The 26,983-nt window shown below is 28.4% G+C and overlaps 1 pseudogene across 1 annotated transcript; it reads left to right on the top strand.

The window, feature by feature from the left end:
* Positions 1 to 5,193: 5,193 nt before the first annotated feature.
* LOC145847628 (serine/threonine-protein kinase Nek10-like) lies at positions 5,194 to 23,925 on the top strand (annotated as a pseudogene). The gene is made up of 24 exons (XR_014371424.1): positions 5,194 to 5,333; positions 8,032 to 8,066; positions 9,779 to 9,904; positions 11,176 to 11,366; positions 11,842 to 11,989; positions 12,936 to 13,077; positions 13,934 to 14,096; positions 14,526 to 14,659; positions 14,887 to 15,014; positions 15,355 to 15,471; positions 15,628 to 15,706; positions 16,149 to 16,277; positions 16,639 to 16,822; positions 17,188 to 17,312; positions 17,608 to 17,713; positions 17,978 to 18,109; positions 18,754 to 18,895; positions 19,498 to 19,718; positions 20,611 to 20,758; positions 21,182 to 21,244; positions 21,540 to 21,670; positions 22,134 to 22,253; positions 23,232 to 23,354; positions 23,482 to 23,925. The product of XR_014371424.1 is annotated as a serine/threonine-protein kinase Nek10-like (transcript).
* The last annotated feature ends 3,058 nt before the right edge of the window (positions 23,926 to 26,983 follow it).

The raw sequence follows: 26,983 nt of genomic DNA, 5'->3' as shown, positions 1-26,983 counted from the left end.
TGAACCAGTATATTGTACGAACAACCATCTCTTACAGCACAAATAGAAGCCTTGAACTTCAAGAAGCCTTCTAAAGCATATAACTGTAACGCGATTTATTGTTGAATTATATATTGAATTTTGTCAGTCTTTATATAGTTTAAATTTGTTAATAAAATGTCTTTCCAAGGAAAATTGAAAAGATTATTGATACCCAAACTGTATATAACTATGAAAAGTATTTTAATTCTTAAACCACCTCAGACCGAGTCGCAAACCGAAATTGAAGAATGCCCCGAAACTATTGCGAATCAGGCTTCTGTCGAGACTGCCGAACCTTCTACAGAGGCAGCTTCACATAAAACTAGAAACCGTAGTTCTAGTAGTTCGGAGAGCATCAGCATTACATACTTTTATAGTTTGAAATTCTTAAACTAATAAATAATGGTATCTAAATTCTAGTGTCAATAAAACTTTAGTTTTTTTTGTTGAAAATTATAGTTTATTAAACGATAAAAAAAACGCTCAAGTTACTTATTCCCAGGACCTAGTGCACGAAGATCCTTTTGGTTATTAGGTTGCACACCACGGATACATTTTAACGCCTTGTCCAAGATAATTCTATACTTATTTCTATTTATTTCTAATCTGTAGAAAACAATTCTACAAATATCTAAGAAATAACATTACAACAGCAAGCTTAACAAAAACTTATTTTTTTTGGCATTACGTCAATTCTGTCATTAAGACGTCATTTCGTCGTCATGCATCGGTATAGGTGATAAAAAACTTTGCACAGCAGATAAGCAAAGATAAAATATTGTCTAACATAAATTAATGTCCTGGACAAGACGTTAAAAGGTATCCGTGGTGCGCGACTCGATAACCAAAAGGATCTTCGTGGACTAGGTCCTAGGTCCAAATATTTTGAGAGGCTTGATTTTGTCGTTCAATAAACTATAATATTAAACTTAATCTAAAAATTCTACTTTTGTTCTAATTTTTATTTAGATAGCACAAAACCTCATTTTAGCAGGCATACTATTTCTCAATTCAAAAGGTTAAGAAATTTTTACAAAAAATACTCGAACATAATATTTTTATCTAAAATAAAACAAATGCTTATTTAGTATTCAGCGTTTAGTTGGTATAGCAACAGAAGCATTCTGGAAACTTTTGTTGCTAGTTGTGATATATTCTTAGTGGCGTAGCGTAGAGTGAAGGAAAAGGTTCTAAGTGTAGTTTATTAACATAGAAACACGCTATCACATATCAAAAAAAAAAAAGAAAGATAATAACGTGCATTGTCTGTTAACTTTAAGAACTTTAATTGTAATTAAAACCTTACAGTTCGTAAACGATTTAGAAGAATAATTTATATGAACTCTTTTATACACAAAAATTATGAGAAGCATTTATCATGTATGCTCTGCAAGTATTCGTTTTTGTCCTTTTGTGTAAGTTAGCCCTTAGTTAGGGGCTAAATGGCATATATATACCCTTACTTAACATGAAAATTCGCGTCGGCTAAAGTTTTAAGGTCACTTTTTATTGGCTAATATTTTACTCATTTTTATTCAAAGTTTTAAATGTTAAAATTTATTATGTTTTGGTTAGGTGGATTCGGAATAAATGTTTAGAAAAAGTTTTTTAAGAAGGTTGGTTAGGGATAAGGGTATTGTATACCATATTTATTTATATGTAAAATAAAGTGATATTATTATATCTCTATCTTTAACGGGTATAAATAGGTATAGCAACTTAATTTAGTTATAAAATTAACAACAAAAACTATGTAAAATTTATTGCCTTCACAAACAAACGATCTAAAATGGTGCGCGACGCTTAAGTTTTCTACACATTAATCTTATACGAACTTCAATATCGATAAAGGTGGAAAATACAATATTTATAAACGTAGAAATCCTATCAAAATTGTTTCACATCGTACCACAGCTTACGTCTTCGGCCACAAAGTCTCACGTAAGCTGTTTTATATCGTTCTATAGTTAACCTCTGCGGCCACGCAGTCCCAAGCCAACTATTTTGTATCGTAATGCCATTCACGTCTCCGGCCTCGAAGTCTCACGTGAAAAGCTGCAACTACTTCCACGAAGGAAGAGTCGCCCCGTTGAAGCGGCCTAGGTCCGCTCCGTAGGGTAGTTGAGGTATAATAACCTAATTTGTAGAATTGCTTCATCGTTTATATAAATTTTTACTCTCTCTTTTGCAGGTGGCTTGACATGTTGACAGTTGCAGATGGCTTGACTTGTTGACAGTTGCAGGTGGCTTGACATGTTGACAATTGCAGGTGTCTCGTTGCATGTTGGAAGCTGCAAGTGTTTCGGCATGTTGGAATGTGCATGTTGGAATCTGCAGGTGTCTCAGCACGGTTTTAATAGCCAGCTTACATACTCACCTGTTTTTGCACACGGCAATTAATGAATACAAAATTGTATTTATTTTGCCTTTGTCAATCAAAAAATATCGAGTAGAATTTAAAATATAAATTAGAGAACTGTTGTTATTATTTATTTGAAACTTGCCTTTTGAAAGGAATTTTTAATTAAAAAAGTTTTAAAATTTATTCTAATGCATGCATCGACATATGGACAATTGAATTGAAATAAGTATAATTTCACATAAATGTCCAAAAAGGGTATAGATAGATTTTCTAAATATTCTGCTGTACCATCAATTTACCTCATTTGCATTATGTTATGAATGAAAACATTTCGAAGCCTTTCAACTGCAGCCAACCCAAAAAAATCAGCTGTTTTAAAAGTAGACCAAATAGTAATAAGCCATTAAAAACCAAGCTAAAGTATTGAGAAAATTATGTAATTATATACTATTAAATATGTATGCAATATTAAACTAAAAGTTGTTAAATTATAATACTTTGGTACTGTTTAAGTAAAACAACTGTTATTAAGAAAACTTTGTTTTATTATTTTATGCTTTTTATTAAAAGAATTAAGTTAATAAAGTCACATTTTTCTGTAAAGCAATGGATAAGTAAACATAATCCACTTAGTCTAAAATTAGGTAAAGTAATACCAATATTATAATAGTTTAAAGTAATAAAATATTAAACTTAGTTTGTTAAGTATCTTAAAAAGAATATTTGAAAAAATTACTACTTTTGGAGAAAAGGTTATAAAAGTAAAAAATTCGAAAGAAAACTCAAAATTTTAAAGAGGCTCCACTACAAAAGTCAAACCCTAATTTGATGGAAAGTATTGTGAAAAGAAAAGCAAAAGAACGTTCTTTAGAATTAAAAAAAAATGTTCCAAGTAAAAGAAATTGAAAATAATTGGTTTTAAAGCTTGCTTAAAAAAAAAATTACAAAAAAAGCCATTCAAGCCAAGTTCACTCTTGTTGTTTTAAGCAGGTTCGAAAAAACTTCCAGTGAACTACTGATTAATTTTGTTTAGTCAAGTTATAAATAATATATTATAAAAAAGTTGAGCATACAGGTTTACATAAACTTCTAATTACAAGAATATCTTAAAAACTTCTTTGTTTAATTTTTTGTATATACTTCACCACTAGGTTTCAATATTTAATTTAGAAAATTTTCAAAGCCACAGTTAGGACTCCTAGTTGCATTCAGGGTGGTGCACTTTACTGCCTAAGCTTTTTCAGAGTTTGTGAAATGTACTCTGTTCTTCTTTGAAAAAAGAAATACAGTTTAGGCCTGTGTAGATAGAAAAAAAAAAAGGTTTTTGATATACAAGTTAGAATATTAGTTAGAAAAAAAAAAATAGATAGAAGGTTTTTGATATACAAGTTAGAATATTGTACAACAAATATAAAAATGTTTAAATTAGGATAATACTTAAAAAGATCAAAGATTCTTTCATTTTTCATAATAACAGGGTTGCCACTCTTTGAGCCAAAAAATATTCCCTGAGTGACCGGAAACTTCCCTGAGTAACCTTCAACTTCCCTGAGTTTTTTTCAAATCCTTAAAAACTTTATTATTTATTAAAAAATTACAATGCATATTCTAAGAATATTGAAGAACTAGCCGCAAGGCTAGAAAAATTATAAATAAACACTTGAAAAAAATTACTATCAAAACAAAATATTGAAACTGGATTAACTAAATCTCTTTCTAGATCTAGAAAAATTTTTCCCTGAGATTTAAAAAAAATCTTAAAGTTTTCCTGAAAATTTGCCCACCCCTAGCCTAGATCTTCCTCACAGCACTGGTACAGTTGAGGACATTTTTCTACCTCTGTCATCTCCATGCTATCTTTAAAAATAGTTAACTTTTGCTTAAATATGTTCCAACCCTCTTGATTGCAGTCTCCCTATTTGAGGGCGGTCTATCTTTGGAGGCTTTGGTTTTGAAGAGCTTGCATTAATGTGAACATAGTTGTGAATAATAAGGAAAGAGGCAGCTACAGAAGCATCCACATCTGGTGTTTCATATGTGCAACTCCAAGAGGACATTAAATCACAGGCATTGTTGTTTCAATTCAGCAAGATTTTATCATAAATAAATTCTTTCTTGCTTGAGTTTATTAACGAACTAATAACAAGTATGATAAAATCTGTACTACAAAACATAATGAAAGCTAAAGGTAAATACTTATACTTTTTGCATATACTTAAGTATAATTTAACTTAAAGACTTTCTTTTTAAACATGCATTAAAGTCGATAATGCACACTGGCTTAAAATTATTGCATTAAAAAAATCACTAGTTTTTTACTTACTCAGACTGACTCAAGCTATTTTGATGTAACTAAGAGCAGTTTTTTATCACTAATGCTAGTTTTTTTTGCTTTAAAAAGTGTTAACCCGTTTAAATAGCACATAGTTTGTAATAAATTAAATGTCTCAAAAGTTATGTAATAAGGCGTTGTGCTGTGTAGGTTAAAAAAAAACAACTATGAAAAAGTATAGTTTTGCATTACAAAATTTATATTCTAATTTTAATTCTACAAAATTGAAAAATGATTGTGTGGTCAGTGAATATTATTAGTTAGTAATTTTTTTTTCTTAAAAATGTGTATAGTTTTATTATTAAAGACCTTGAAAATAATTTCAGTAGGTTATAAATATAGAATGTCATATTCTAAATAAAATGAGTTAACAAATAATTATTAATAGTTTTCTGTCATTTTTTAAAATTTTACTTCCTTACAGGTTACTAGCTAATATTATTTAAAACTAGAAGCAAAAATTCAGAATTTATTTTCACACAAACACCCAATTAAAGTTTTTATCTGGGTTTAAATTCTTCAAAACACATACTTATGTAAAGAATGTCAAGCAAAGTTACTGAGAATGAAAACCTGTTCTCTATTTTAAGTCATTTGAAGAATTCAAGAAACTTAAAGGTAATATATTATTTTTATCAAAAATTTTATTTTCTATTTTGAAAAGCTTATAGCTTTATAATAAACTTCTCATTAGATTTTTAAACATATTATTATTTATTTTAATAGTTATATTTAAAAAAATATAAAACATAAGTAGATTATATTTTGATAGATTATTTAATAATAATACTATAAAGTTTTATTATTTAAGTGTTGCTGAATTCTTGTAGTAATAAATAGTCTTGAAGTTTTAATATTTTATATAATTAAGCAATGATATGAAGTTTCCCAGAAAATATTATTTGTTCAGGTTGGTATATAAATCAAGCTCACTTTATTTGAAAAATTGTATTGGAACATAAGTGACCAGTAAATATACAATACGTTGCACAAGACACACAATTTCAAAAAAAATAAATATATTTTGAGCCTCTTCAGTAGAGTACAATGCTAAAAATTAAAAAAATTTTACACACTTATATAGTAACCAAGTAATCATAAAGTAATTAAGAGATTAATGAAAGACAAAAGCAATTAGTAACAGTTAAAATCAAATAAGTCCATTTACGTTATAATTGATCTACAGTAAAACTAAAATGAAAACAATCCTTATAAAATGTTATGAAAATAAAGAAACAGTAAAGTCAAAATCTTTTTGCTTACATAAAACAGGTTTCCTTAACAAAATACAAATGGCTTCTAATCAAATCAAAAACATTACTACAAATTTTAATGATTTCAAATCTATCTATATTATAATTGTTTGCACAAGTTGGAATATTAACTAAATGTTCTGAAATAGATGAACTTTAGATGCGTTTGAAATCTTTACCGGTATATCATCTTTCTTATCTGACAGGAAAAATTCTGTACACATTTTGGTATGTGTTTTTTTATTCTCTTCCTTAGATGTCTGGTTGTTAATCCAATATAACTTGCTGTACAACAGCAACTGTACTGGTAGATTACCATATTTTTATTTAATTTTTATACTGGATTCTATCACCTGGTGTTATTAGTGGGTTAAAGGTAAAAAACAATTCTAGGGTTTGCTGCATAATAAGTATTTCTTACTAATTGTCTAATTTTCTTTTCTAACATCTCTGAGCTTTTATTAATAAATGGAATTTTTAAAGTAACTACACATTTTTCCGGTCCTATTGTCTTTATTCTATCCAAATTTTTCACATGTAAATGAATTGTTTTGTTAACTAACTCTTGTGGGTAACTGTTTTTGTTTAATAGTGTTTTGATTTGTTTGATTTCACTTAGTAGCAACTCTGGGGAACAAATTTTGTGTGCCTGATGACACAAAGTTCTTATCAAATTTACTTTTTTCTTTAAACTGCAGTTTGATTGAAAGTTTAAATAACATCCTGTAAAAGTTTTCTTTCTGTACACCGAAGTTAAAAATCCATTTTCTTTTTGTTTTTTTATACGTCTAAAAATGCAAGTTCATCGTTGTTTTCTTTTTCTATTGTGAAGTTTATAGAATCATGAGCATTATTCAAAATATTAAAGAATTTATCTATAATTTTCTCGGTTCTAACTAAAATAAAACAATCATCCACATACCTTGGATATAATAAATTATTTTTGAACGCAGGAACAAATTTTAATTCAATATAACCCATAAATATATTTGCTAATGTTGGTCCCAATGGGGATCCCATGGCTATCCCCTCTTGTTGTTAATAAATTAAGGAATTAAAACTAACTTGACACCAGAAGTTGCCAGTTTCAAAATTTTTTAAAAATTCATTCTGCTAATTGTAGGTTTACTTAACTTAAACAATGTATAAACACAAATTTTAATAACCTCTTCCAACGGTACGTTAGTAAAAAGACTTTTAACATCAAAAGACGCAATAAACGCTAGCTTCTATTTCTCTAATTTTGTCTACAAACGGTAAAGGTTCATCTAAGTGTTCATCTATTTCAGAACATTTAGTTAATAATCCAACTTGTGCAAACAATTATGATATAGATAGATTTAAAATTATTAAAATTTGTAGTAATGTTTTCGATTTGATTAAATTAGAAGCTATTTGTATTTTGTTAAGGATACCTGTTTTATGTAATCTAATTTAGGTGGAATCTCAGCAAGCTATAGCCAGATCTTGTAAAAACTTAAAATTATTTCTTTTTTAATATACAAATACTTAATTTTTTGATCACAAGCAAGTAGTATTATACTTTTCTATTTAGTTTTTTAATGACTAATTAATGAATGTAAGATAGGATGTTTCTATTTCATAATTTTCCATTACAAAAATACTGCCTCTGTTGAAGGAATTTGCAAAAAAAGCTTTTACATAGAAAATTATGCAAAATTCTAGGTAAAATGTTTAATTATAATTTCACATAAGTTGCAATATAATATTTTGTTGAAATAGTAAACTTTTTAACTAAAACATTTATGAACTTATTAGGATTATTTTTCTTCAATTAAATTTCGTGAATTTTTATTGTTATGTGTAAAGTAGTAAATATGGTATAAATAAACAAGTAAAAACAAAACAACTTTGTTAAACTTAGTATTAAGTGAAATAACTGTTTTTTTATATTTAAGATTTTTGAAAATATTAATTTATGAATTATATTTAAGTTATTGTGAAGTATTTAAGATTATTTTTTAGTTCTTAATAAATTGTTAAGGCATAAGCTTTAGAAATTTCATAGTGTATCTATTATTTTTACATGTAATATTTTTCAGATTGAAACTTTGAATCACAATGAAAATATCAAAAGGTAATAATTTTTTGTATTTTAATAAGATGATTTGTTCTAAATTCTTAAAGAATGTTTTCAAAATATCTAGATACATTTCTAGATAATCATTTTTATAAGATTTTCATTATAAATATTATACAATGTTCAATATACTATTGTTGAATCTTTTTTATTAATATCTATAATCTGTGATTGACCATATTTATTGTTATTTTTATTAGTTTTAAATTTATTTACCTATACGGACAGTTTCTGTAAATTTATATATAAGAAAATTACACGCTTTTTTGAGATATATAGTGATTTTGTAAAAAAAATTCCTAAAAAATAACAAGTTTTTCTAAACTTTCAAAATTAATTAAAAATCTATTTTTCTTAAGTTTCTTTGACAAGTTTCCAGAAAAATACTTTGAATGAAAAAAAAATTGCAGGACTAAAAAATTACAACTAGTTTTCAAAATATTTTGGGTTTTTAATTTAAATAAATTACATAAAGTTTTTAGAGTCTTTACAAAAACTTGTTAAGACTCTGGTTTCCCTAAATGGGCAATATCAAAACTTGTAAGTAGACGAAAAAATTAAGTTTATTTATAGAAAGAATATTTGATAAAAAGACTTAATTGTTTTCACAAATTTACACAGGATCCTTGTTATTTATTTAAGTAATACATGTTTCTGTGTATTAACAAGTTAACACCTTTCGGCGGAGCTCTGTAAAAAATAAGTAATATGCAAAAATGATATCTTTAAAACTGCAAAAGAGTTGTTTGGTCTAAAAGTATTTCTATTGTGTTATATATTTTTAATGTTATCAATAATATAATATTTTTATAATAACATACATTTATGTTAACTTTTTAAATACTTGTAACTAATAAGCACTTTGAAGTAATAAATTAAAAACAAGGATTTAGAAGAGTTTTAAAATGCTTTAATAAACTAATGCTTTTATACTCCTAAAACAAACTTCATTTAAATTTTAAACTTGAAAAAATCTAGAAAACTCAAGTTTTAATAATTCCTTTAAATAAATCAATAAATGTTAAAAAATTAATGTTGTAGTAAATTACAGCAGAACTGTCTTTACTTTGTAATCAAGTTCACTATTTCATTTATTTTTCCTTTTTATAAAAAAACCATAACTTAATGCATGTTAGTACACTGTTTGTTGTTTCCATCTGCAAAAAGTTTCTACAAGACCAAAAGGATCACTTTAGCAAACACTTTATTTCGTTGGTGCTTGTTAAAATCAAACGAAAATCTTAATACTTTTTATTTACAAAATTTGTACTTGAAGTATCTTTTATGTAAAATGAACATAAAAATGTTTACCTTATGTAGTTAGTGTAAAATGTTAAGTTTATATTTTTAGATAGTTTTTAAGACTATCACCAGTGAAGATAAATATAGATCATGCGAGTCATAGTTTAATTAATAAGATTAACCAGATTATTAGTTCTTGGTCGCTTAAATTCTAGCGATGAGTTTAAAGTTTAGTTTTTTTAAGTTGTGTAATAAAGTTTGCTTTTATTGGTTATATACCCTTAAAATGGTTTCGATCTTCCATAAATTATGTTAAACATTTATTTTAAATTTACAACTGTATTACACCAGTTAAGTTGATATAACAAACCTAACCTTTTTAACCTATAAAATTTAGTTTTTTTTTGTTTTTATAGTGTAATATAGTCTATTGGTTTAACTATATCTCAAATGATTTCTATTTTTAGATTTGGTAATTTGCTGGAGTGGTTTATTTGTCACTTTCAAAGAGAACGAAACTTTCAATCGCATCAGAATAAGGACATGTTTATTTCAATATATAAGGAAATCATCAAAAACAAACAAAGTCTAATGTTAGTTATTTTTAATTTGCAAGGAAAGTTTCAGTGATCAATTTATATTTTTCTTACAAGTCCTAAAAGGCGTAAAAATGTTAATAATCCAGTAGTTTGATGTTTATAATAATCTAATGAACAAATATTTTTTCACTTGCATAACTTAAAATTTTAGCACTAAACACTAATTTTTAAGTATGATTTTTGTAAAGCTTCTGTGAGTTTTATAAACCTGTTTTACATATATTTTGTTTCACCCTTTTTAATAGTTTTTGTTCACCTTAGTTTAAATTTTATTTATTTATGTGATAAACTCTTGACAAGTACTAAAGCTTCTTAAAACAAAGTAAAATACAAATATTAAAAAACAATCACGTTTTCTTATTTTTTGTAAAAAATGTGAATAATATGAAGATCTATACTCCATATCTGAAGGTAAATGTGGGTTAAATAGTTTTTTAGGAAAGTATCTAGCTTTGAATTAAAATAATGAAACTTGGTGTAACAGATTACTACTTTTATACTACTAAAAAAAAAACTCATGTTTACTTTTTTTTAAAGTCTAATATAGTTTTTTACATAAAGCTTTTTATTGTTTAATATGTGTAAATTCTCACTTAAAGAAAAAAAGAAAAAGTAATTACTATAAAGTTTATTTGAATCTTCTTAAGAAGAATTAATTGAATTTTGAATAGTTTAAATGTGGTTTGAGTCATTCTTTATACTCAATTTATTTTAAATGAAAAAAAAACCATCCGTAAAAATAGTTTTACATATTCTTACTCTTTTTGTCTCATAAAAAAGAAACTCACAACTGATAGTTTAAAAAAATGCTAAACGTCGTTAACTTTAAATCTAAAAACAAAATTGTTTAAATTTTCAGTTAAAGTAACAAAAATTTAATCTTTTAAATATTTTCAGACCCAAAATTCAGATACTTATTTTTATAAATGATTAGAAACTAAATATGTTTCGAAATATAATAATTTAAGTTAATTAATTGTAACAATAGTTTCATTACAAAGCTATATTAAATTTCAGTGAATTATTTAAGCTTTTTCTGGTGGCTGACGATTACTATTTTTTACATTATGTCTTTAAAAAAACTTCTTAAGTATCAGTTGAAAACCTACCAGAATCTATACTCTCAAGCTAAATTGATTATCTTTTTCACAACGTTTGTTCTCAGAAATTGTAAGGCTAAACTGTTATTTTTTTTACTTATAAAGTTTAACACTTTTATTACCATTTCTCCAACCAACAAATACCTCATACAAACAATCAATCAGGAACGGCGTCGACAACGACAACTCGGTGCGAGCGGTCTGGTGCGTCAGGATACTGCTCAGGGACGAGAGGTTCCAGCAGATGTTGGTGCGGGACGGCGAGACGCTCACTTACTTCTCCGACCTCTTCGGCTTCGTCAGCTGCGACTACATGCAGTTTAAAAACGACGGCTCTCTGCTGGACCACCTCTGCAGTTAGCTTTTGCTTCGTTTGAAAATGTTGTATAACTTGTTTTTAAATGTCGTCGTTTATTTCAGTTGTAAAATAATGTTAATAAAGTAAATGAATCGCCTTCAAAATAACAACTGTTTTCTGTTTTTGTCAAAAAATTAACATCGATTAAGAATTTTATTAGTAGTTTTTTTATCTTTTAGAAAATTATTTTAGATAATTGTGCTTAATTTTCGAAAAACAGTTCAAACAATCAAGATTTAAGTAATTAATACATCTTTGATTTCTATTAAACTTTATCATTAGTAGTATGTCAATTTTTCCAAGGTAAAAAGATTAATCTTATAACAGGCTTGAGCGGATATTACAATTAGTTTTGTTTTTTTATTCAGTTTACACTAATTTTTATTAAGTTGTTTAGGTGTTATAAATATATAATGTATATGTTTATCATTTTTTTGTTACTGTTTTTCTTTACAATTCTCAATTACTTTCAGGAATATTCCAGAAGTTGTCAGTGTCGAGAAAGAACCACGCAAAGCTGCTCGAATGCAACGTGCACGTCATAATGATCAGGTTGCTCGCCTCCTGTGACGTCACAATACTTCACTGCTCCATCGTGTTCCTGATCGCGCTCGCTGAATGGTATGTTTCATATCAGCATTTACACAATGTCTTTAAAAACCTAACAGTATCAGGGTTGCCAACCAGTCAGACTAAATCAGGCTGGTTAAGAACTTTATCGAAACTAAGGCCGATCAATTTTATTTTCAGGACATTCGAAAAAGTAAGGATAGTTTAGATCAGGGTTTCCCAAAGTGGGCCAAGTGGTCCCCTAGGGGGCCATGACAGATACTCAGGAGGCCATGAGCAGCAAAGGGGGAAGAGGGGGGCCATGAGCAGTAAAGGAGCCACAGGGGGGGGGGGCATGAGGCCATAACTTGAAACTTACACTGACTAGATATTCTTGAGTTGCAGATGAAGAGCAAAAAAAAAAGATCCTATGTGTATTTTATCGTAGTTTATGAGTAACCTATATGTTGAAGGGGGCTATTGCTTTTTCAAACTCTTTAAAGAGGGCCATTTGTAAAAAAGTTTGGGAAACCCTGGTTTATATTTTTCTCTAAATACATATATAGATAGTTTTTATGAATTGAAGTCAACTTTTTTCTTAAAGTTGTGTTTCTTTATGTATAAAGTCTTCATTTACTACTAAGAGTATTTTAACAGTATTTAATCCTGATTAACAGTAAATTATTTAGACTTATTATAGTTTTCTAATAAACTCAGTTTAGTTTAATGTAAATCAGGACAGTTTTTGTCACTCAGGCTGACTTTTTTAGTTCAGAAAATTGCTACCATGAAAAACACAAGAAGTTTGTTATTATAAGTTAAAATCAAAATCTAACAAACGTGTTAAAGCTGCATCTTGTTTTATACATTGTAAACTTTTTTTCTTTTTTTATACCAATCGCATGTATATATTTTCTTCAGCCCAAGTAGAACAACTTTCTGTTTTTTTTTTTAATTCCAACAAGAAATAACAAAGAGTCAGTCTAATTTCGACTGTCAACAAACAAAACATTCACAGCAAACCGGTGGTGGAGGCGATAGTGGCCGGTCACGTGACCGAAAGCTTGCTGCAGATGATACAGGAGTACGAGGAGGCGAGCAAGGAGCACGCCGCCAACCTGCTGCGAATGCTCTCCACTCACGCTGAAATAAGGGAGCAGGTTTGTGTGAGTTTGTGGAAAGTTTAGAACTCGTGATTGTAGCTCGAAAACTTGTTTTGTATATGATTCGGGTTGAATTAGTGAACGTGTTTTTGCAGTATGGTAGTTAACTTGAGGTTTTTTTGAACGTTGCAAACCTTACGTGTATATATATATATATATATATATATATATATTGCACATATACTTATAAATTCATTGTAATAAATCTTTTTTGAAAGTTTTAATATAACTAAAAGTGTTTATCTTCAAATAATCTCATAAGTATTGAAATTTTACTTTTCGTAATAATTTTGTCTTTAAATAATTAATAATATTTTTTTGTTAATAATTTTTGTTAAACAAAGTTTTTTAAGTTTTTTTTTCAAATAGTTGTCAAAAATTTACTTTTGGGCTGTCCAACGTATTAAAAAATCGTAAAAAATATTTACCTATTATTTTTTTTGAAGTGTTAAGCATTTATGATAAATCCAAAATTGTTAAATAAATAAATAACACTTAAAGTTCATTTTATACAAATTATTTTTCGTGCTACACTGTCAATTGTTTACATAGCGATAAAAGATAAGATTTTTAATCTATTGAATATTTTTAAAACTTAAAGCAATTGTTATTACGTCTTTTGAAGAAACAATACTTATATTTTATATAGTAAAATCTAATTGATAAGCTTTAAAGTCTCGAATTTTATATCATCGCTTTATATAACTCTCACTCTCCCACACTCCATATTCGTTCTTTCGGTGTATTTAATTTTTAATACTCTTATTGTTGATTATTAAAATTGTTTTTAGATTAAAAATTAACTTCATTACAACAATTAAAGTACAACTCAATATTTTTAATTGTTGTGAAGCTTCTGATATACGACGCTCTCCCAATACTCCTGTCATGCATCAACGACTCGGACCAATGCGAGCTGCTGTGGCACATCACGTGGTTGATCACCAGAATGTGCAGCGGAGCGGAAACAGCCAATGAAATTCGTTTGTTGGGTGGGATCCCTTTGCTTTTGAACTCCTGCACAAGTAAATATTTTTAAAACTTTTAATAAATTAATCGATTTAATTAGCTTTTTTTTGATCTAACAAGTAAAGCAAGTATTTTTTATAATCATAGTTGTCAGATTGGTTATTATCGTATCGCCACACAACTACTCAAGCATGAAATTTTTGAGTTAAAAAACAAACGTTTATGAACGCGTTATGACTATTTACATGTGAGGTTTATTGAGTTAATCAACCCTGCTGACAATACCAACCTATGTTAACAAAGTTGCGTATAAAGTATACTAGTACTTTTTGTTATTAACTTTTGTTTAAATTGAGTAGATATTTGAGTTACTTCAAAGACAAAATATGCTTTTTTGTATAACAAATGTTTGATCAGAATAACACAGAAGTAAAACACATTAATAATTTTAGCTGTAAGTTTTCTTTTAAAAAATATATTTATAAGGGAAAGATCGCTAACATGCGGGAGAAATGAGTTGACCAGTGCCAGCCACAGAAACAGCAAACAAGCACAATCTCAAAACTCCAGGTCAAAGTCACAAAAAGATATTATCAAGAACCGTTTGCAGGTATGAAATAGTTTTTTTGATGTTATATTCTACAAACTGATTTTTTTTTTCTGTTAGCTTTCCTCAAAAATGTTAAAATTATATTGAGTTTTAAACAGGTTTTTTATTTTTTCATTTGCAAGTATTTAATCTGTTTTTGACGAAAATACAGAAACTAGCATAGACTAGTTTGGTTTATAAGCTTTAAATTGCCACCGAGTTTACACAATTTCAAATACACTCACCAGCTGAGGTCGGCTTGTTGCACGGCGATAACGGAGCTCTCGCTGGACGAAAGGTGCACGCAGGCGATAGTTCAGAACAACGGCGTCTATCTCATCGCTCAGCTGATCATGCCGCATCAGATAAACGAAAAGTTTGTTGAAATGTAATTTGTAAAAATTGTAGGTTTATAAAGATAGATTTACTTTGATTGTTTGTACGTAGTTTTTACTTGTTTTACTTAATAGTTAGAGCATTGTTTTCTCATGATTTTTAAATTTAGTTACACACTTTTTAGTTTTGTTTAAGCTTTTAAATATTTGTAAACAGTTAATAATCTTTGGATTTTTCATTTATTAATTTTAAAGCTTTTTTTTTTGCAAAACAAAACCAAGTTTGCAAACGTTTTATAAAAAGCAGAAAGTGTTCTATGCATTGTATAACAGATTCAGTATGAAAAGTAATTAAAACTTTATCTAACACAAATCTCACAGATGCCACAGAGCCGCTTTCCAGCTGCAAGTGAACGCAATCAGGGCGCTGAGGTTCCTGTTTTCGCTCGAGCGCAACAGGAAGCTCTTCAACTTCTCTTCAAACCGGAAATGTTTCAGGTTTCTACTTTGTATTGCAATAAAAATGGGTTCGAAATCAGTTTGTTTTTCACAATGCATAATGGTATCTTACTTTTAAGTACGTGTTGGGTAAATGTCTTCTTGTACAAGTCAGTTCATTTTTTTTTTCAAGTTAAAACACTACTTTATTAACAGAATTTCATTGACGTTGGACATTTCGTCAGAGATTCTACAGTTTACAGGCCCCTCGTCGGACTTGCTCAACTCCATGAATGTGACTTTTAAAATTTATTTTATCTGCTATCTTTAACAATTAAAATAATAAACTTTCATGTTTATGAAAGTTTGTACTTTTGTTGTTTCGATGTAGTAGGTTTTTAAATGTTGGCTAGCATGATATTCTAAAATGTTTGTACTTCAATTTAAAATTTTCTTTTTATTCAAAGTATTTTTGTTTGATAACTTATTTTAAAGTCAATAAAACTATAAAGTTTTTTAATTGCTTCAAGAACTTTTTTTAAAACTTTATATACTATCTGTTAAAATAAAAAATAATCTAAAAATGTTAATGTAATTCTTCTCAATTTTTTAAAAGTAGTTCAAAGTAACCCTCAAAAGCATGATCAAACAGAAAGGCAGAACCACACATTTTTTTCACACTATTTAGCAATCTAAAATAACACATACTTTCAAATTAAACACTCAAACACATCCAGGAGTGCAGTATGGACGAGCTGCAAGCTGAAATCGAGGAACTGAACCGGAACAAAATCGCAAAGAGGCACATCAACGAGTTCGACGTGTACGATGTCCTCGGATCGGGCGCTTTCGGCTCCGTTTACAGGGCGAGTTTCAAAGTTGACTTTGTCAGGGTCTTTTACTTTTTGTTTGATGTTAGTGCTTTTGAGGTAAATAAGTTTTTCTGAAATTGAATGGTTTCAATTGTAGAATTGCCGAAACTAGTTATTTTAATTGTACTGAATAACAAGAAAGTTGACTTTAAAACAAATCATTGGAACTAAAGAAAAGTGTGCGCACTTTCAAGGGTAACGATACTCACCAGTTTTTTAGATAACCACGTTATTATCGTGTTGTGTAGACCTAGTTGTATGTAAAAGTACTACAGTCTAGACCTAGTTGTGCAGTGATAAAAGTATTCGTATAGAATAATAAGACTGTTACAAATGTAAACAAAAACTGCAACAGGTGAAAAGAAGGTCGCACGAGAAGCAGCTGGCGCTGAAGGAGCTTAATATATCCGTCGGAGGGGGCAAGAGCGCGCGGGAGCGGAAGAAACGGGAGATCGACGAGATCGTGAGGGAGCTGAAGATAATCCGGGAGCAGCTGAGGCATCCCAACGTCGTCAGGTACCTCTCCACGTTTCAGGAAAGTCCGTTTGTGTTAGCTTTAAGTTGTTAGATTTTAAGATTTATCCTAGTAAAAAAAACGTTAGTTACTAACTTTTATTTTTTTTTTAGCGTTCTTGTTCTCTTAAACTTGTTCAATAATTTTGCCAATGAATGTTTTATTATACAAAGTATCTTTTAAACGCGCATTTGTAATTTTTTAATTTAAGTTTGATGTAGCATATCAATTAATACACATTTTAAGATTTATCCTAGTAAAATAAAACGTTAGAATAAAATAACTTTTATTTCTTTTAGTGTTTTTGTGCTCCTAAATTTTTTCAACTTTAAATGTGGCTAAAAGCAATACAATTTTTTTTTTTTCGCATCAAAAATATATTTGCACCAGATGATAAATTGTACATTGAAATGGAGTTGATAGAGGGAGCAACTTTGCAGGAACATTTCACATCTTTGCAGGAGAAAAAAGAATCTGGCATGCATGAAGACAGAATATGGAAAATATTTATTCAAGTTTGTTCTCGTTGATAAGTAGATTTTTTTTTCATGATAGTTTTTGTTGTTAATTAATTTTAAGTTTCTTAAACATCTTAATTTTATGTTTAAAATTGGAGAAAAATACAAAAATTTAAGCCCACAAATTATTTTTTTTGGGTTACTGCGAAATACGTTGAAGAACAATATACTTGAGGTTTCTATATATTTTTCAACTAGTTAAACATTAAACGAGAGTTTGTCGTCATGTTTATACTTTGTAGTAAAATTCTTAAACTAAAATTAATCCGAAAGACACCAAAAATGTTGACAGATGTGTCTCGCATTGAGGTACTTGCACGTGGACAAGAAAATAGTTCACAGAGATCTCACCGCGAACAACGTCATGCTGAGCGAAACGACAAAGTCACCATCAGTCAGTAAACATAGTTGTAAAAACAATAAAACTTTTATTATTTAAAACTTTGTGTTTTTTCAAAATCATTTTGTGTAATATCGAGTATTTCATTAAATTGAAATAAACTTAAACATACTTTTAACCGATGTAAGTAGTTTGAATTAATAAAAAGTAATTTATTAAAAAAAAGCTAGGTTAATTAATAATTGGTTATATCTTGAGAATTATCAAAAGTTTAAACAAAATTGTTTTCAAACAACGAATCACACTAGTGACACTTCAACAGCTGACTTCGGTTTGGCGAAGCACAAGCGCGACAAATCTCAGATGACGTCGGCGGTGGGCACCATTTTGTACTGGTGCCCGGAAATAATCAAGAACGAGCCGTACGGGGAGAAGGCCGACATATGGGCCCTTGGTTTGTGGTTGAAATTTTCTAAGAAAACATTGTGAAATTAGTTTTCAGGAGTTCGCAGTTTTTTTGGCGAACCTTAATAGAACTTTGTTTCACATATTTTAAGCATCAGTTATTTGTATTGATCCCGTTTTTTTTTTTAATAATTTTAATCTAATAGTTTTATTTGTATATATTATATATGTAGTTAAATTTTTTTACACACTGTTTTTGATTTATTTATAAGTTTTTAGGCTTGTAAACAATATGCTGAAAAATTAAAACTGCTTTATAACAAATGGTCAACTTTTATAAATTTCGTGAACAAGCATGAGATATGTTTATGTAGAATTTTTAAACATTTCGTTTATTTAATCAGTTGTGAAAGACTTTTTTTTTCTGTGCAATCAGATTTAAAGTATTATTTATTCTAATAGCTGAAAATTAAATTACGAAAGTTATTAAAGATGCTTAAAATAGCAACATTTTAGTTTATTTATTGGATTTATCAACAAAATATTTTTTTTTTAATTAATTTTTTTTGGGGGGGTAATTATCCTTTAACTTGAAAACATAATAACTTAATATAAATATTTTTATCCAACAACAAAAAACTGCCACTTTACTGATCAATTATTTCAGTTACAATAATGCACGTATGTTTTCAGGTTGTCTCCTCTACCAAATGGCAACGTTAAAACCCCCGTTCAACGGGTCAAATATGCTGACGCTCGCCAAGAAAATAGTGGAGGGCAAATACGAAGAAATCAACAATGACTATTCCGACCTGCTTTCCACAGCTGTTCAAAAGTTCGTTTGTATATAATTCTAACTAATATATGATACAGAGTTTTGATTAAGACTAAAAATTCTCTAACTTATTCATATGTGAATTGAAAAAATGATCAAGTTTGTTTAATCAACTCAGAAGATTTAAGTTTTAGTTTTCAGAACTTTAAATTATAAGGTTAAAATAAACCTAAAAAATACCAAATTTAATAAGACAGTAAAAGTTTCCACCAACATAGAATCAGTAACATCTAAGGATTATTAAGTTTTATTAATAAGTTTATCAAAAAACTACCAAGTTTAACATTACAACTAGAAATTTATCAGACGCCTGACAACATCACACGATTAATTTGAAATGTAGTTTAAATAAATAATAGCACTTTTTTAACTTTCACAAAACTTTCCTTTCAATTTCGATGTCAAAACATTTCCAAACCGTCAAAACTAGGTAAACAAGGTCACAATTTTTCTCAAATGCCTGGCGCCGGACTTATCCCTGTGTCTTCTTAAAACGTAGTCAGTTAGTATCCCACCATAAGTTAACGGACCTGATTAATTTTATTCCTCAAAACACCAAAATCCAAAAACACCACTTTGAAATGTTTCCCCTACCAACGCAGATGCCTGACGCCGGACCACGCGAACAGGCCATCTATATGCGGGGTGTGCGGTCACATAAGCGACCGGATGATGCGGTACACGGACGACCTGACCATGCAGCACGCGAGCGCGGAGAGGAAGCTGATGAAGGAGAGGAAGAGGACGGCAGCGGCACTTGAACGAGGCGAGGAAGAACAAGCACGACTACCACTCGCTCTTCCAAGCGTCGCAGAGCAACCAGGTACAAATTGTACGGTTTGATTTTTCACTCCCAAGTTTGTCATAATTTTTGTGCTTTAAAACTGCTCATTCAATTTGGTTGCTATGATGCTCTACTTAAAATAAGATCTTGTTGCAAGGTTTGTAATCATTTTTATAAATTTTTTTATTTATGCTATTCGCTTTTCCAAGCTTCGCAGAACAACCAGGTTTGTTGTTGTGTGGATTTTTCACTCTTGAAACTGTTTCGTTTTAATTTTGTTAGTAACAAAGTAACAACTTTAAGTAGTTTTTTGAATTTTATGCAATTTTTTAGCCATACTTAATGTAGTATCTTTTTGCAAGGATAGTACTTAGTTTTAGACATTTATTTTCTTGGTTTTAGTGGTTAAATAATACAAGTGTTTGATTTAAAATTTATAAGAATAGTTTGAAAGTTGGTATCATCAATTAAACAATTACAATTTATTTCCTAGCAATATTAAAGTATGCTTTTTATAATTTAAAGAAACTTTTGTTGGTTTAAAGCAGGATTTCCAAAAGTTGCGATATCGCCTTTTTATTTTTAGAAAATTTTTAGTAAGTTTGAGGGTGCTTTTACAGTTTAGGTAGTAAGGTGGCAAGAACTAACTTACACTAGATAATTAGGGATATGTAATGAAGAGAAGCGATTTAAAAAAAAATTGAAAAGGAGTCGATTACAAAAATGAGTTTTGAAAACCTTAGTTTATAGTATTTCATTTTTCATATTTAAGTTGATATAACAATTCAACACTAGTTGTTTCTGTCAAGCTTATAGAATTTATACTCTTAACCGTTAATGTGTTATAGTTTTCATAGGTAGTAAGAATTAAAAACTTAATTTAACAATATGAAATAACTTAGCTAATGTTACAAACATTCTTTTAAACCAGGAAAACTTCCAACGACCGTCATCACTGCTGCATTTCAACTCGAATCCGCTCGATTATGACGTTGTCTCCAATGACGTCATAATCGCGTCGAGCAATCCACGTTCCAGTTCCGCGGACGTGCTCAACTCAAACAACCACAACAACAATGGTGATTAGAGTTTCTTGAAATGTATTATTTTTGTCATTTGTTTCATTAAAAATAATTTTAACTTTTTTTCACTGGTGTGTCCAAATAAATGTGGAATACTTGTTAAGGCAGTAAAGTAAAAATTTTAGCAGAGAACAAATTGTAAATATATAACAATCTGTTTTTTATTTCTATAAAAAGTTACAAACTTTACTTTAGTTTTAACATTATTCGTTATTAAAACAAAAAGATCAGTTTTTACAAGTTGATGCAGATATTCAAAACAATACTTTGTAAAATAAGTTCCAATTATTGATTGAAAAGTTTTCGTATTAAAGAATTTACTCGTTGAAAAAAAAGTTATACTGTTTCAGAAAAGCACTCAAAATTTGTAAAGTATACAGTATTGTATCATAATTAATACATGACACTATTGTTGTTCAGCTCAACAAGCGAAAACAAACTCGTTCGAAGTGCCAAGTGTCCCCCAGCAAAACGCAAGACCAAGTTAGTACAATTAACATGATAGAGATTACAAAATTTTTGTTCTTAGATTTTTAGTGCTTATAACAAATAAGATAAATGATTAAAATTTTGATAAATATAAGTTTCAATTCGTTATCTCTTAAAAGAAAAGCTTACAGCAAACATACAGAAAAAACATTATTTACTCACTTTGCGAGCAATATTAAAATTTGTGCAACACTTGAAAAAAAAATTATAGAAGAAACATTTGTATCAAACGTACTAAAACTTATTTTTTCAGTTTACAACGAAAACATAATTTATATAAAACTTTCAGTATCATCAGTGTCAAGTTCCAGTTCTTCGAGAAACCGCCTGCTGAGCATATCGCCGCTGAAAGTCAGGGAGATTGACGATCCGGTGGCGAAGACCCTTATGCAGTTGCACAAGATCATCTACATCGACCAAGTTTGTCATATTTGTTTGTGATCTTTAAAAAGTAGCTACTTTTACAAAGTTACATTGGGTAGTGACTTGACTTTTTTGTGAAAGTATTTTTAAATAAAGCAATCTGCCTGTAAAATTTGGTAAAGCAGTTTCTTTTTTTTAGTTCAAAAAGTATTTTAAAAATCGGTCAAGTTTGTTGAAAATGTTTGTTGATAATCTTTAAAAAGTACCTACATTTACCAAGTTGCATAAGATGAAGACTTGACTTTTTTGTAAACATGTTTAAAGTACAGCAATTTGCCTTTGAAATTGAACAAAACATTTTCATCATTTAGTTTAAAAAAATTTTAAAGTATTCGTATTTAGCATTATGTATCTGGTAAGATATACTTACAGTGAATTATTAAACAACCCATGTGAAAGCGTAACTGCTATTTTGTCGAGGAACAAAAATAATTTGAAAATTTTTTACCATTTTTTCCAGCTGCCTCCCACCGATGTGGTGAACCTGCGCAGGAGACAGATTTCGAGGTACAAACGGGCGTTGTTCGCCCCGAACCAAACCAACCAGGATTACGGCATGCTCAAAAGCGAAATGCACAAGGTACATTAACGTAACTGAAGGTTGTGTGCGTTGAATTGGTATTAAGCACTGTGAATAGTGTTAGAAAGTTCCCGTCAGTAGGGTTTAATTTATTATTGAAATTAATTTAGTTACTAATGCCGAGGATTTTTTAACACTAAACACAATGCTTTTTACCAATTCTTGATTGAGTGTTTTACTAGTATTCTTTATAATCATGTGTTTTTTGTGTAATTACTTATGTTCATGTGTTGTTTAGCAAAGAAAATTTTGAAAAATTATTTTTAAAGTTTAAATGATGATATAACACTTACAGCTTGCGTTTATAAAAAAACTTACAGTTTTTTATGTTAAAGCTAGGCCTTTTAAATTAACTATTTATTGTTGAAACAGATAATTTTCAAAAATGATTTGTCTAATCAGGGTTGCTAAAAAATTTGGATAAACCTGAACTTTGAGAAATTTTGAAAAAAAACGAGAAAAATCTTGAAAAACCTAGAATTTTAAACTGTTTTTACATGTAAAATAACAAAATTTCAATTCTCTACAAAAAACTTATCATAAAAATTAAAGATTTTCTGTATCATAAATTTTTATTTTATTTAAAAAAACATTTCAAGTAGTTTTACAGTATCTTTTCAATGTTGGTATACTGTTCAAAACATATTTCTAACCTTAAGATTTTATACTAAAGATCGACCAAAAGTTTATTTTCAAAACCCTGAAAGAATTTGAGAAAACATTCGGCAACCTTGTCTGATAAATATATTGTATATTATTTTTACTAATTATAAGAATCAACTTTTGCAACCATACAACTAGTTGCTACAAAAGTATAATTGAAATAAAAATAGTTTTCTGTAGTACTTTATCTAATAAATAGATTGTAAATTACCTTTACTAGTTATAAGCAACAACTCTGATTTTGCAACCATACAATTAGTTGCTACAAAAGTATAATTAAAATAAAGCTAATATTCTTTAAATTGATGACCACAGTTGTTGCAAGGGTCTCACGACCTCATAGAATGCTGCGGCGTTAACAACAAGGAAACGTCATTGTTACGTCACAACGCGGACAACGAAGCTGAAAGTGACGAAACAACGTACGCTCACATGCAGGTTTTCAATTTGAATAATGTTTTTCTGTTAACCAATCAAGATTATTTATGAAACTTGTGAAATGCAGTAATACTCTGTAAGGTTTCTATTTTTTTTTTTTTAACAAAGCTGTAATGATATTTTTCAGAAAATGATAGAGCAAGTGTTGCACGAAAGTGGTTATTACCAAATTCCCCCTTCAAACCTCAACTGTTCTTGATGTTCATCCTGAAATAAACAATTAGTTTTTTTTTTATTTCAGTTGTTTCAAATTTTGCATAACTGTAATCTAGAAATTGTATACTGCCCAAAATTATTTATAAGCTTGAGTACTGAGATGAAGCTTTGTAGAAGACTACTTTTTTAAATCGTTGAACAAATTTGAACTGCTTACCAACAGAAGCTTTTTTGAATTTTATTATAATATATCAAAAAAAAGTTTGAAGAGTTTACTTTTGTTTATGTTCTATTTATTTAATTTTACTTTTGTGAAACTGTTTTAATGTTAAATGTTTGAACTAAATTGATACATTATCTTTTTAAACTAAACAATTTTCAAGCTTTTTTTTTTAATTTTTAAAGCAATTTTAGTTTTAATCATGTAATCCTTTTTCTTCTTCAATTTCTATTCACTGTGATATTTGAAAACTGTTAGTGATTGTTTTTTCTTTGAAATATTAACTTTAAAAAATTATATTTTTTACTTAAAATTGAAGAGAGTGGTATAAAGTGTAGCAGGGGCTTTTTACAGAGGTCATCAGAATACCATTTGTTCGTTAACTATAAATGTTTGACTAAATCTTAATGTTTTTATCATACAAAGTTAACTAATCAATTTTTATTTTTTGTTTGTTAATTTTACTTTTTTTTTAAATAAAGTTCAAAATACGAACGCTTTGCATATTTTACAATTTATTTGTCAGTTTTTGAACAAGAAGCTCTTAACTACAAGTAATTTTGCAACTCCAGTTAATTAACAGATTTAAATTATAATGTAAGTGTTTTCAACTATAACATTTTTTATAGTTTTTTATTTTTCACAGCTTGACCATGAAAACAATACTGAAAAGCAGTGGTGAAAAGTATAAGTTATTTATCTGTCAATAAGAAATTTACAGGTCTCACGTAACCTTGCTTGGTTGTAATTTTGGTAAATGAGTTTACATTTTAGTTTCAGAAGTAACTCTTTGATTTCTAATTTATTTTAATGTTCTTCAAACTTGTGTTAACATATATTTAAGTTGTTTTAATTTTGTATTTAACAATGGCCCGCTATTAGTCTTGCTTGATTAACTTTAAATCGTGATTGAATCCGAAATATTACTGTCATACAGTTGGTTAACTTCGCGTAAATGTAAAAATAGTTCACAATATTACAGAAGGCGACCTTATACGTTATCGCAAGTAGCTCTTGCCTACCAACAAGGTCAAAAGCAGGGTTTCCCAAACTTTTTTTCATAAGACCCCCATAGAAGACATTGAAAAGGCAACGGCCACATCCAATAACATTTCTCAAAAAGCTATCCTTAAATTCGCTTCAGACCTTTTTTTGTTGCTTTCATCATCAACTCCAAAATATCGATTGTTTCTAGTCGTATAATCTTATTTAGATTAAATCTTACTAGATTAAAAAAAAATATTTGTTTCTAAATAATTGAAAACTTATACTTTAATTGAAATACAATCCAATGTATTAACAAGTAAATTATTTTTCTACTTTTAGTTGTAAACAGTTATACTAATCAATCTAATAAACTATTTTCTTTAAATTATCAATAAAAGTATCATTACAGACATCATATATTAATGTTTTTTTTTCTAAGTGCAACAAATCCAGTTTGATGAAAAAACCAAATATATTCGAAACAGTTTTGTGCATAAATAAATCTTTACAAACAATTTTGTTTTTATTGCTGCGGATATAAAACGATCAAACGTTATCAAAAATATTCGTTAATCATTACATATTTTTTTTATGTGATTTATTTTTAAGAATAAGTACAGTTTCTTTATTTTAAATATACAGTCAGTTAGTTATTTAAACAACAAGTTTTACTAACATGCTTGCTTCTGCAAATAACTTGTTAATCATTTTCCCTGATGTTTACAAACTAAATATAAATTTTATCAGACTATTTTTTAATATTTTGTTTTAAATTATGTACTTAATTGTTTTTATCGTTCTTATGTTGCATTAAAAGTTCTAAAAAATCTAAACACTGAAGTAAAAGTTTTTATCAAAGTATATTAAAAATGAGGATGAAAAGTACCATACCGTTTTACTAAGAAAAACTATTTACCAATTAAACTTAAGTTTAACAAATAAAATAGATTGAAAACTATGTAAAAAAAAATACTTGAACAATAATTTAAGAGGAAAATTACTTATACAAGTTTGACTGCAGTAACTTGCATATTCTTTTAAAGATTTTACGAGAAAAGCTGTTTGATTTTTTTTTTGTTTCAATAGTCCTAGACAAGACGTTAAAAAGTATCCAAATAGTGTGCGACTCAATAAGCGAAAGGCTTTTTCGTGAACCAGGTCCTATAACCAAATATTTTTAGGACTTTTTTGGTCGTTCAATAAACAATGTATATATACTTTAAATATTTTTCTTAGATTTTTAATTTAAGTTAATATAATTATTCTTAATGATAACGAATTTAAACAGTACTCTTTATTTAACTAACACATGTTTATGTGTGCTAATAAGTTAACACACTTCAAAGGAGCTCTGTAAAAAATAGATACTGTAAGGAAAGAAGAGAAGCTAAAACGGTGTATATATGTGTTTATTAAAAATAAGAATAAATACAGTAGATTAATGGTTAATAATAGATACAATATATAATGTTAAATCCGACTGTTATAAAACTATATAATATTTGTAATTATTAAGTCTAAACTATGATAAAGTATAGTAAAATTCAGAATAAAATAGAAAATCAAAACGTAAAGCACTCACATGAAAGTTAAAGATATACTGATTCATAAGACTGAACGGTCATTAAACATTCAAAAAAAAAATTTGTAATTACGACACGATGTTACGCCCTAATACATAAAAAAAATCATTTACCTTGCATTGCAAAGTAGATAATTTTTTCTTTATGTTTGGAAAAAATCAGTAAGGCATTTTAATTAAAAAAAATCACAACTTCAACTGCATATACATTACATATTAAATAAGATAATTAACTATTACTTTAGAAAAAGCTTAAGGTTTTTAAGATTACGTAGACTTTTTACAGGTGTTTTATATATATTTTTTTAAATGCGAGTTTGTGTTTAAAGAAATGTAAAAATGTGAAATAACAAGGTGGTTATGTGCTAAGTATAAACCTGTAGTAAAAAATCTTCTCACCGGTCTATTGGGCGTAGTAGGTAAAAAAACACGGTTTATCTGTGATTTGAACACAGGCTTCCAATTCAACTTGGAACTTAACCCATTAAGGAACATAAAAAAATTATAGTTGAGTAAGAGAAAAAACCATGCTGGAGAATAAAAAAAGACATGTATAAAAAAATATAATTAAATAGATAAGTAAAAATTATTAATGACTTAGGATTTACAACTATATTAGTATATATGAAGTATGTGTAGGTATGTTCATAAGAAAGAAAAGTGAAAGTGAAATGTGAGAAAACG

Source organism: Thalia democratica, unplaced genomic scaffold (assembly GCF_965202585.1).
Source record: "Thalia democratica unplaced genomic scaffold, ktThaDemo2.hap1.1 HAP1_SCAFFOLD_995, whole genome shotgun sequence".
NCBI lineage: Eukaryota > Metazoa > Chordata > Thaliacea > Salpida > Salpidae > Thalia > Thalia democratica.
The sequence above is the reverse complement of the archived record's forward strand: the minus strand, read 5'-3'. Positions and strand labels throughout refer to the sequence as shown.